This window comes from Aotus nancymaae, unplaced genomic scaffold (assembly GCF_030222135.1).
Source record: "Aotus nancymaae isolate 86718 unplaced genomic scaffold, 86718_ANA_hifiasm-v0.15.2.pri h1tg000263l, whole genome shotgun sequence".
NCBI lineage: Eukaryota > Metazoa > Chordata > Mammalia > Primates > Aotidae > Aotus > Aotus nancymaae.
Genome location: NW_026988678.1, coordinates 300991 through 313672, shown reverse-complemented (window position 1 = coordinate 313672; position 12682 = coordinate 300991). Strand labels below are relative to the sequence as shown.

General features: G+C 46.0%; 1 pseudogene; it reads right to left on the bottom strand.

Annotated features, from left to right (window-relative positions):
* Positions 1–12682, bottom strand: part of LOC105729928 (TBC1 domain family member 9B-like) — a 107597-nt pseudogene that overhangs the window by 56633 nt on the left and 38282 nt on the right.

Below are 12682 nucleotides of genomic sequence, written 5' to 3'. Positions count from 1 at the left end.
CATTGCCATGAACTAAGTGTACTCTGTGATGTCAACTTACATTTTCAATACATATATAGGTTCAATACATATTTATTCAGTTTACATTTTTTAAAAATTACACACATATTCAATCAAACTAACTGGAGTAGTGAGGGAAATTTCCTAAAATTTATACACTAAGTACATCACATTTTCCTAATTACTGACTAATGAGTCATTTTTCCTAACACTGTGAAAAAATGGTGTTGGTAGCTTGATAGGAATAGTGTTGAATCTGTAGATTTCCTTGGGCAGTATAACCATTTTAATGATACTCATTCTTGCAAATTGTCTCTATTTGCAGATATCATGATTGTATATTTATAAGACCCTATCATCTCAGCCCAAAATCTCCTGAAACTGATAAACAACTTCAGCAAAGTCTCAGGATACAAAATCAATGTGCAGAAATCACAAGCATTCCTATACATCAATAACAGACTTAAAGAGAACCAAATCAAGAACGAACTGCCATTCACAATTGCTACAAAGAGAATAAAATACCTAGGAATACAACTATCAAAGGATATAAAGGACCTCTTCAAGGAGAACTACATACCACTGCTCAACGAAATAAGAGAGGACACAAACAGATGGAGAAACATTCCATGCTCATGGTTAGGAAGAATCAATATAGCGAAAATGGCCATACTGTCCAAAGTAATTTATGGATTCAACACTATCCCCATCAAGCTACCAATGACCTTCTTCACAGAAGAAGAATTACTATGTACAGTATATCATGTCGTATTTTTCTGTGATATTATATTAGTGTTCTGCAAGAAAATAAAGATATGTTTCTCCAAACTGCTGATCTGTAAACTATTTCTGATCAAAACTTAAAATTTTGTCAAAACATGGCTTTTTCTTTTTTTTGAGATGGATTCTCACTCTGTTGCCCAGGCTGGAGTACAGTGGTGTGATCTCAGCTCACTGCAACCTCCACCTACCCAGTTCAAGTGAATCTCCTGCCTCAGCCTCCTGAGTAGCTGAGACTACAGTCATGTGCAACCACACCAAGATAATTTTTTGTATTTTTAGTAGAAATGTGGTTTCACCATGTTAGCCAGGATGGTCTCAATCTCCTGACCTTGTGATCCACCTACTTCAGCCTCCCTAAGTGCTGGGATTACAGGCGTGAGCCACTGCACCCAGCCATGGCTGCATTTTGATTCCATGTCAGAGAAAGGAAATGAGTATCTGATAGTGGCTTCCAGTTTTTGCTGTCAGATTTTTGTTTGGGAATACATCCAGAACTGCTTATCAAGGGTTTGAGTACAAAAGAAGCATTTCCACAAAAACCAGTAAGAAAGACTACACTTTTCCTCATGTGGACCCTTAGGTTCTGACAATTCTTGGAAAATGTTGGCACAGGAACTCACCAGTCTAGGCCTGACTCTGTGTAGGTAGCTGCCACAGTTATAAAAATATTAGGTAGGATTTTGATAGGTGTATTCTTCCTCTCATACTTGAACACCAGAAGTACCATGTACCTAAATAGTAGACCTTACAACTCTAAAAGTGTTCTTTTGAAGAGGGTACCATCAAAGAGCTTTGAAAATATTAATTTAACTTACTTTTTAGTAATCTTACTTGTAAGAATTTATATTCTCCCTCCTTGAAATTCTCACATTTTTGAACATTTTTACAGCATCCCTTCCTCTGATAATCTCCTATTTTTCTCTAACCACTGCTCAGCCTTCTTTACTAACTTCTTTTCCTCTGGGAAATGTTGATATTCCCAAGGTCTTGTCACTGCCTTCTGTTTATTCCAAGTCTTTCCCACCATGGACAAGCTCATTTAGATATATGATTTTGCCTTCATTATTCCAAGTCTGCATCTCCAACCTCAGTTCTACCTCCAGCTAGAAATGCCTAAAATTCAATTACCTACTGAAAATACCCTACATGAATATTCCATTCAACTCAACATGCACAGAAAGAGGTTAGTCATTCCTGCTGATCTGTTGTTCTTCTCCATTCACCTGCAAATCTCTTACTCCTTCCTCATGTCCAGGTTAAATGCTAGTTCACAACCTGGAAACCCATGAATCATCTGAGATTTCTCTCTGTGCCCTAAATTTGTACATCCAATAATCACTAACTCATATTATCTCTATCTCTTTTCTGCCTCTGCTTTATATTTTTCCACTGCCACTGGTTCTTAACTACTGGTTTTTATAGGCTACCAACTATTAATACTATTTCTTAAATTAAAAACAAGCAAAACAAATGAAAAATGCAAAAATCAAGAGAAAGACCAACATTTTAAAATTACTAAGTAGCTTTCTGACATCATTTATTTCACCATGGAAGGGTGAAAACCTTATAATGGATTGATGCTAGTCTAAGGGTTGGCGACAAGGAAGTTATAGCTTTGGCTACTGCAAAAGCTTCCTTTGTCTTCCAGTCTCTTTATGTGGTACCTTCCATCTAGCCTCCATATGAGGAGTCATCCACTACAGGCCACAGACCAAGCCCAGCCCGCCTAATGGTTTTGTAAATAAAGTTTTGTGAATGCTTTTACACTACAATGACAGTGTTGAGTAGATATGGCAGAGACCACATGGCCTAAAATATTTCCTGCCTGGTCCTTTACATAAAAAGCTTATGAATACCATAATCAGAATATCCTAATACCCCAATCTAATCTTGTGACTTTTGTTCTCACAATTCTATAATGAATTCCTACAGAAAACATTTGCTGTCTCCCTACCTAACGACCATTTCTTATTTTTTTCTTGCTGGAGAACCACAAGTCTATTTGAGTATTTATCATCCTAATATCCCTCCCCATCCTCAACAAGAGAAATGACTATTCTAACCTAATTACAGTCATTACATATGTTTTCCCAGTGCCTGGTTTAGGAATGAGTATGTGGTGTAACCAAGCCAATAAAATGTGAAAGAAAGCCCACTGCAAGCTTCTGACTTTTCTCTCTATTTTAAAGAAACATGGAAAGAAAAGCAGCCCTTCCAGCCTTCAGAAATTGTATTGTGAGAACATGTTTGGAGCTACTGCTAATTAGCCAGCCATGAAAGGAGACATGAAAAAAACACTGCCAACAGCACAGCTGAAATAGGAACACCAAATGGGACCAAGTGTTATCACTGAACCGGCCACCAAGGCAACTCTGCTTCACACTGTTTTAGTCACTCTTAGTCAGGTCCTTTGGTATTTGCAGCCCAAAGCACTCCACCTGGTAAATTCCCCATAGCCTGCAGGATAAGATCTACTCAGTTTTACAGTATTAAAAAGCCCATCATGAGCTTGCCTTACCTAAGTTTTTCCCTCATTCCCAACCACTCCCATCTCAGTTTCTGCAACAGCAAAATAGGGTTGCTCATAAACCCTGCAAATTTCACTCAAGCCTCTTACCTTTTGCATCTGCTGCTCCTTCTCCCAAGCATACCATCTTGTTTACGTTCCTTCTGCCAAAAACACAAAATTGTTAGATGTTCCTTCTGCCCACATCATCCTTCTGCCTCTTTACCAAGAAAAGGTCTACCCCTTCTGCATGCTTACCTGAAATCCTACCCCACTTTTTAATAGCTTTCATTCCTCACCACATACTTAAAGTGTCTGGCACATATTTAACATAATAAATGATCATTAGACGCTTCTAGACAGCATCTAGCGCACAGTAGAAGGCACTGAATGATGTAGCAAATAACATAAATGAAAATGATCATAACAAGCTCCTGACTGTGTTTTGTTTGTTTGTTGAGATGGTCTTACTCCATTGCCCAGGCTGGAGTGCAGCCTCCAAGTCACTGGGACTATAGTTGCATGCTACCATGCCCAGCTAAATTTTTCATTTATTTTTATTTTTATTTTTAGTAGAGTTGAGGTCTCACTGTGTTACCCAGGCTGGTCTCAAACTCCTAGGCTCAAGCAATCCTTTTGCTTCAGCCTCCCAAAGTGGTGGGATTAGAGGTATGAGAGACCATGCCCAGGCCTGACTGTATTTTTTTTTTTGAGATGGAGTCTCTCTCTGTTGCCCAGGCTGGAATGCAGTGGTGCAATCTCAGCTCACTGCAATCTCAGTCTCCAGTATTCATGCAATTCTCCTGCCTCAGCTTCCCAAGTAGCTGGCATTACAGGCATGAAGCTGAAACACTGAACATGAGGAAGTTGAAACCCTGAACAAACCAATAACAAGGGCGAAGTAGAGGCAGCAATCAATAGCCTGCCAGCCAAAAATGTCCAGGTCCAGACGGGTTCACAGCCAAATTCTACCAGACGTACAAAGAGGAGCTGTAAAACTGTAAATCCCTTCTAAAACTGTATCAAACAATACAAAAGGAGGGAATCCTCCCTAACTCATTTTATGAGATCAATATCATCCTGATACCAAAACCAGGCAGACACTCAACTAAAAAAGAAAACTTCAGGAAAATATCCATGATGAAAATCAATGCAAAAGTCATCAATAAAATACTGGCAAACCGATTGCAACAGCACATCAAAAAGCTTATCCATCACGATCAAGTAGGCGTCATCCCAGGGATGTAAGGCTGGTTCAACATACGCAAATCCATAAACATAATCCATCACATAAACAGAACAAAAGACAAAAACCACATGATTATCTCAATAGATGCAGAGAAGGCCTTTGACAGAATTCAACAGTGCTAAAAACTCTCAATTAACTAGGTATCAATGGAATGTATCAGAAAACGATAAAAAGCCACTTATGATAAACCTACAACCAATATCATACTGAATGGGCAAAAGCTGGAAGCATTCCCTTTGAAATCAGGCACTAGACAAGGATGTTGTCTCTCACCACTCCTATTCAATATAGAATTGGAAGTTCTAACTAGAGCAATCAGGCAAGAAAAAGAAATAAAGCATATTCAAATAGGAAAGGAGGAAGTCAAACTGTCTCTATTTGCAGACGACATGATTGTATATCTAGACGACCCCATCGTCTCAGCCCAAAATCTTCTCAAACTGATAAGCAACTTCAGTAAAGTCTCAGGATACAAAATCCATGTGCAGAAATCACAAGCATGCCTATATACCTATATCACACAGAGAGCCAAATCAAGAGCAAATTCCCATTCACAATTGCTACGAAGAGAATAAAATGCCTAGGAATACAACTAACAAAGGATGTAAAGGACCTCTTCAAGGAGAACCACAAACCACTGCTCAACAAAATAAGACAGGACACAAACAGATGGAGAAACATTCCATGCTCATGGTTAGGAAGAATTAATATGTGAAAATGGCCATACGGCCCAAAGTAATCTATAGATTAATGCTATCCCCAGTAAGCGACCTATGACCCTCTTCACAGAACTGGAAAAAACACTTTAAACTTCATATGGAACCAAAAACAGCCCACATAGCCAAGTCAATTCTAAGCAAAAAGAACAAAGCTGGAAGCATCATGCTATGTGATTTCACACTATAGTACCAACCTACAGTAATCAAAACAGAAAGGTACTGGTACCAAAAGGGAGACATAGACCAATGGAACAGAACAGAGGCCTTGGAGGCAACACCACACATCTACAACCATCTGATCTTTGACAAACCTGACAAAAACAAGCAATGGGGAAAGAACTCCATGTTTAATAAATGGTGTTGGGAAAACTGGCTAGTCATGTGCAGAAAGCAGAAACCGCACCCCTTCCTGACTCCTTACACTAAAATTAACTCCAGATGGATTAAAGACTTAAACATAAGATCTAACACCATAAAAGCCCTAGAAGAAAACCTAGGCAAAACCATTCAGGATATAGGCATAGGCAAGGACTTCATGACTAAAACACCAAAAGCATTGGCAACAAAAGCCAAAATAGACAAATGGGATCCAGTAAAACTCCAGAGCTTCTGCACAGCAAAAGAAGCAATCATTAGAGTGAATCAGCAACCAACAGAATGGGAAAAAATTTTTGCAATCTACCCGTCTGACAAAGGACTTATATCCAGAATCTCCAAAGAACTAAAACAGATTTACAAGAGAAAAACAAAACCATTCAAAAGTAGGCAAAAGATATGAACAGACATTTTTCAAAAGAAGACATATATGAGGCCAAGAAACACATGAAAAAATGTTCATCATCACTGGTCATTAGAGAAATGCAAACCAAAACCACATTGAGATACCATCTCACGCCAGTTAGAATGGCAATCATTAAAAAATCTGGAGACAACAGATGCTGGAGAGGATGTGGAGAAATAGGAACACTCCTTACACAGTTGGTGGGAGTGTAAATTAGTTCAACCATTGTGGAAGACGGTGTGGCAATTTCTCAAGGATCTAGAAATAGAAATTCCATTTGACCCAACAATCCCATTACTGGGTATATACCCAAAGAACTATAAATCGTTCTACTATAAAGACACATGCACAAGTATGTTCATTGCAGCCCTGTGTACAATAGCAAAGACCTGGAACCAACCCAAATGCCCATCAATGATAGACTGGACAAAGACAATGTGGTACATATACACCATGGAACTACGCAGCCATAAAAAACGATGAGTTTGTGTCCTTTGTAGGGACTTGGATGAATCTGGAAGCCATCATTCTTAGCAAACTGACACAAGAACAGAAAACCAAACACCACGTGTTCTCACTCATAGGCGGGTGTTGAACAATGAGAACATGTAGACTCAGGGAGAAGAGCATCACACACTGGGGGCAATTGGGGGGATTAGGGGAGGGACGGGGGGAGGTGGGGAGGGTGAGGAGGGAGGGGAGGGATAACATGGGGAGAAATACTGGATGTAGTATACACCTAAAGTAAAATAAATAAATATATATAATATATGTTTTGGAATGTGTCCATTCAACATAAAGTGCTATATAGACTTAATTTACCTCTCCAAGGTTTCCCTATGCCAGGTACTGTTGAGCCTGCCGAGGCAGAAAAGCAAGGGCCCCGAGGACAGGAGGGCTCGCTCCCCCCACGCTGCATCCCCCTCGGGAAGGGGGCGCGTTTCCCACACCCCGCTTCAACCCAGCCCCTGCCCCCAGTCCAGCTCCTGTCACCTCTTCTTGTCTCTCTCTTCCAAGTCAATGTTCCCGCGCGTAAGGATGAGCTGCACCCTGAAGACGTCACCCCGGCTAGTCGCTCTGTGGAGCTTGTCGAGATGTTTTTCTCGGATGTCGTACCCACGCTGGGCGAAGGGGCTGTCATTGCGCTCGGCGACATCTCCCCTGCTGCTCCTCCACCAGCTGGTGAAGAAGCCACTAGGCCCCTGGCCCTTCTGGTCCCGGGAGCCAGAGATTCTTTTCATGGCGGAGGTTATTAGAGACACCTCAGCACCATTCCACCTATCACAGCCTCAGGGGCCCAATAAGACCAAACCAGTCTGGTCAGCCACCACCTCCAACCAGGAAACTCCTCTGTTTCCAAAGTCAGAGCCAGGAACAAGCGAAGCCAAGCAGCCAAGGCGCGCCAAGCAAAGCCTGTAAGCCCAACCGTGCATGCGCACCTCTGACAGCTCTGTTACTGCGCGTGCGCACCTCTGACAGCTCCTTCACTGCGCGTGCGCACAGCCGACAGCGGGCCAACTGTTCTCAGAGTGCGTGTGCAAGGCCCACGTGTCAGAAACATCGATGACAGCTTGTCATCAGCTCTGCGTTCCCGTCCCACGTCAGTGGGAGTTGGCAGAGTTTTCAGGACATTTTCTGAGAGAGGAAGGCATCCTGAAGTTCCAGCTACTCTAGCGCTAGTAGTGTGTGAAGACTGTGTTCCCACGTGGGAACACAGGGCTGAGGCTAGAGCAGCTAGAGAACCTTGGGATGCTGAAAGCCTCGCCCGGAGAAACACCCATGAGGACACTCTCTGGCTGGCGGAGCTCCGTGCAAATCGCGACTGCAGCTCGGGAGCGAGCGAGGGCTGCTGAGCTGAGACCCGAGGACCTCAGAGTGGGCAACTCACCACCTGCTGCGCGACCAGCAGGCCCTCCCAGCACGGCTTCAGGCGCCCGCGCCCCTGACTTGTGCTCAGAGCGGGGCCGACTGGCCCCAGCATTCCGCCATCTGCATAGGGCCCAGCTGCGGTGGCGTAGCCAAGGTGGGAAGGCTCGGCCCAGAGGCCATGTGGCCTTCAGGGTGGGAGCTGTCTGAGAAGTTTCTTGGTGACTCGCCCACCAGCAGAGACAAGTAACTGGGACCTCTCTCCACCTTCTCATCTACACCTCTGGATCCCAGTCCCATGAATCCTACCAGGATGTACATACCAAGCAGTGTAGGAGACTGGGTGTGGTGGAGCCCTTCACCTACCCTGCTCTGTGGAGAGGGCACTGCTGCCCCAAGACTCAGTCTCCGTCCAGCCCCGCCAGCACCCATACCGCACTCCTCTTGACCGTGTCCTCCAAGGACTGGATCACTTTCAGCTTCTGTTTAAACCACATCTGCTCAATGTCTTCAGCCCTTAGGCTGCTGAATTTCTATAGGCAGAGGTGATGGTGAGATGAAGCCAACTGCAGGGCAGAGGGTTGCCACCTGCCCATAGCCACACCAACTAACAGGCTAGATGGAGCAGCCCAGCCAAACTGGCCCCACTGAGTGCTGACTTCATAGGACAGTTTCAGGAGCTCAAAGATGTCCCCCTCTGCCGGGGGTCATCTCTGCTTGTCAGCAAGGCATGGAGGGGTAGGATAGGAGGAGAGACACTCTGCTTATTGACCATATTATCCAGGTATCTGCAAAGGGCAGAGGACAACAGTCCAGACCACACACAGGCAAAGGGAGCCTCCTTCCCACAGCTGAGTGATGCAGAGGGACCCAATCTGCACACAGTCTCCTAACAAGGAGCATGCTGAGGACTGAGCACCCTCCAGGAGGGCAGAGGTGTGCCCTGGCAGGGCCCCCAGTAAGTTGGGGAGCTCTCTACACGGTAGTGCCCCCCACAAGGCCTGAGCACTAGCCCTGAGGATGCTGGGCTGTTTTCTGAGGGGAGGGGAGTGTCCCTTGAGCATGGAAACCTTTATAACTCCAGACCCTACCCAGTTGGAAGGATGACAACTTCCTCCCTTTGGCAGGGCCCTGGGGACATGGGACCTTCCTACCTTGGCTATGAAAAATCAGGGATCAAATGTTGAGTCACAGGAGAAAGTCTGGGAGGGTGGGGAGGCCTGTTGCAGCCCAGGGAGTCAGCTTCTCCAGGGACACAGTCCTGGGGATGGAGCCCCACCTGTGTCAGATGACCTAGCCCCACCAGAGCTCATGGCGTCCCTGGCTCTCTGGGCTGAGCTTGACACTCAGCTGGGAGGAGGTAGCTGACTCCCCATGCCCATGACCCTTGTCCTATCCCCAGTCAGACCCCCTACTCTGGAGGAGGCCTGATCTGCCTGTTGTAGGAAGGGGCAGGAAAACCAGCCACAGATTCTGGCCACAGGCTGTCTTGACATCAGCATGAGTCAAAAGCTACTATGGTCCACAGTAGGGAGGTGACAACCCTGCTGGATCTACAGAGTCCCAGGCAGCACCTGGCCTGGTCACAGGCAAGTGGCAGCATTTCCAGGCTGTTCCTGGGGGTGTGGGGGCATTCTAAGCTCCTCTGTAGGAGGGTGGGATTCCACAGAGCTCTGGGCAGGGCAGAGTATAGCCAGGAAGGGCTCGGGCTTGAAGGCCAGGCTGGGGGCTGACAGTGCCTTTGTACAGAGGACCCAGGGGAAGGGCAGGGCAGGTTTGATGAGTCCTGTGGGATGCAGGCAGGTGAAAGTCCTGAGAGGGGAATCCAGGGAAAGGGCATGGTGGGCCAGGGGCTAGATCCCAGACAGAATCTGCAAGGGATGGGATGTGGGGACTAAGGAGGAGGTGGAGGAGCTGGGATGATGCCGGGTCTTTGGCACAACTAGCTGGACATCAGCTCATCCAGCTGTTCCAGGGGGCCCAGGGCAGGCCTGCTCCCTCCAGGGCATGGGAGCTGCAATGCAGCTAAGCTTGGGGAGGTATGTTGGGGACCACCTGGTGGACATAGGAAAAGCCCAGCTATACCACCAACTGGAATTGTGGTCACTGGATCTTGGCTCTGGGTTGCTCCCAGAGGAAACATCCCCATCCCCACATTTGAGCGGCAGTTATTCAGCCAGAATGCTCTGTCCACAGCACCTGCTTTATTTCTCCCAGCACCTATCATTGAGTGCTGCTTCATCTCCCACTAGAAAGGAGCCAGCTCCTGACCCCAGAAAGCCCCCAGGTCTAGCCGTAGCCTAGCACTTGGTGGGCACAGTCACTGCATGCTGTGGCTGTGCCCAGGGCTGGTGAGAGGCTCTGCTGTGAGCCCCCAGCCGGAGAAGGAGCCTGGCATATCACCTGCCCAGCATGGTCATGGCCTTGCCCTCGTCACTGCAGCGCAGCAGCTACTCCATGTTGGTGTCTAGGACTGCCAAGGCCACCTGCAGTATTGCCTTGAGGCCCTCATAGAAGAAGCAGTTGACAATGACCACAGCACTCTCAAAGGTCATGATGCTGAGAAAGATGGTCAGGAACCAGGACAGCCAGGTGCTGGAGATTTACCCCCAGGTCCTGCATCTTCTCTGAGAGCTGCAGCAGGGAGTCTCTCATGAGCTTTTTGAAGATGCCTTGGTCCACCAGGTCTCCTGCAGGCAGGATGAGTGAGGCAATGGTGAGCCCACCCATGGCTGGGGCAGGCCCTTGCCTGGAGCTTGCCATCCCTGCCACCTCTTCAGTGAAGGCTGAAGGGCACTTGGAGTGCCAGGAGAAAACAAGGACAAAAAAAAACTCTTCAAGTGTTCTCTCTATAGCTCCCAAACCACTTGGCAAAATAACTATTTCTTCTACTACACTTGAATTTTATTTTGGGGAAATACTGATTTCTCCCTAAGGCATGAGAGGTAAACAGTGGCTGTGTGTCCAATTCTGATGACTGTGAACAGATACAACTCTGAAGGACCCCAAACTCCAAACACCAGATGGCAAGGGAAGAACAGGATAACACACTTAAATATGAACTTTATTAAATACTCTTGCAAGTCCATTTCCATTTAATAATGGATTTTAATGGATGTGACTTCAGTAAAGTTGAGCATCAGGTTACATGGGGGATATAAACACTCTAGTTTTGATGTTTGAAATTTTATATAATCAAAAAGTTGACAGAAAGTTAGATAGATGGAAATTTAGGATCTGAGGGGACTTTTATAAACCATTTAATATGTAATACTACCCTCTAACTCCTAGGGAACGCATATGAAGCCTGGAGCTTGGCCTGGGAAGGACTGCCACCCTGATGGAACCACCAGGCACCTGGAGACTCAGGCAAAGCAGCACCTGGGACACTCACCCACCACCCTTGTGTTGTAGTAGTTGGGCAGCATGCGCTTGCACAGGGCCACCAGGAGACAAAAGGCCTCCTCCTCGCTGCCATAGAGCAGGAACACCAAAGTCACAATGTTCATTGCCTGCCAGGCACAGAGACAGTGGGGAAGGCTTGCACTGCTGGCCAGCAAATAAAACTGTCTCTCCCGACTTCTCCCAGCTACCCTCTTCCTGCAAGGGCCCACATGATCTCCTTTTTGTTGTTGTTATTTATGTATTTGGTTTTGATATGGAGTTTTGCTCTAACAAGAGCAAAACTGGCAACAGCCAGGGCTGGAGAGCAGTGGCACGATCTGAGCTCACTGCCACCTCCACCTCCCTGGTTCAAGTGATTCTCCTGCCTCAGCCTCCTGAAGAGCTGGTATTACAGGTGTCTGCCACCACACCAGGCTAATTTTTTGTAATTTTAGTAGAGACAGGGTTTTGCCATGTTGGCCAGACTGGTCTTGAACTCCTGACCTCAGGTGATCCACCTGCCTTGGCCTCCCAAAGTGCTAGGTTTACAGGTATGGGATTATGGCCATTGTTATTTTTATTATTTTTCAGGTTCTCTTGGTGAAGATTAATGGCCTCCTTCTACAAGCAAGTCTGCCTCCTCAGGAGGGTTGGGCATCCGGTAATGAGAAACTGCCCCTGCCCAACTCTGGGAAATGTCAAAAGGCAATTGGTAGGAACCGGGTTTAACAGTCAGCCAGCTTCTTCAAACTGGGTCAGAAGGCACTGGAAAACCAGAGAAGGTGGACATGAATACATCACACTTCTGTGGAGCAGTGTCTGGTGTTGGAGGTGGGACGCATGACCAAGTTGATGTGGAGGGGAGCCACATGGCCAGAGCCCCACACCAAGGCCACTCACTTGGTGCAGAACTAGGACCACACACAACCCTAGGTGCTAACAAGACCTTTAAGGCAAACAGAACTCTATTTGACTTGGACAGAAAAATGCCTAGATTTAAAATCAAAAGCTACCAGGAATGCTAACCTAAAGCACAATTAGATACCTTCATGCCCATCACTGTAACAACAACATTAACAGAATATAGCAAGTGTTGACAAGGATGTGGAGAAATCAGAACCCTTGTGAATTGCTGGTGGGAATATAAAATGGTGCAGCTACTGGGGAAGAAGTATGGAGTTACTAAAAAAATTAAAAACAGGCCAGGGCACAGTAGCTCACACCTTGTAATCCCAGCACTTTAGGAGGCTGAGGAAGGTGGTTTACTTGAGTTCAGGAGTTCAAGCCCAGCCTGGGACCCACAGTGAGACCCTATCTCCACAAAAAATACAAAAAATAGCTAGGTGTGGTGGTGTGCACCTGTAGTCCCAGCTACCCAAGAGGCTGAGGTGGGA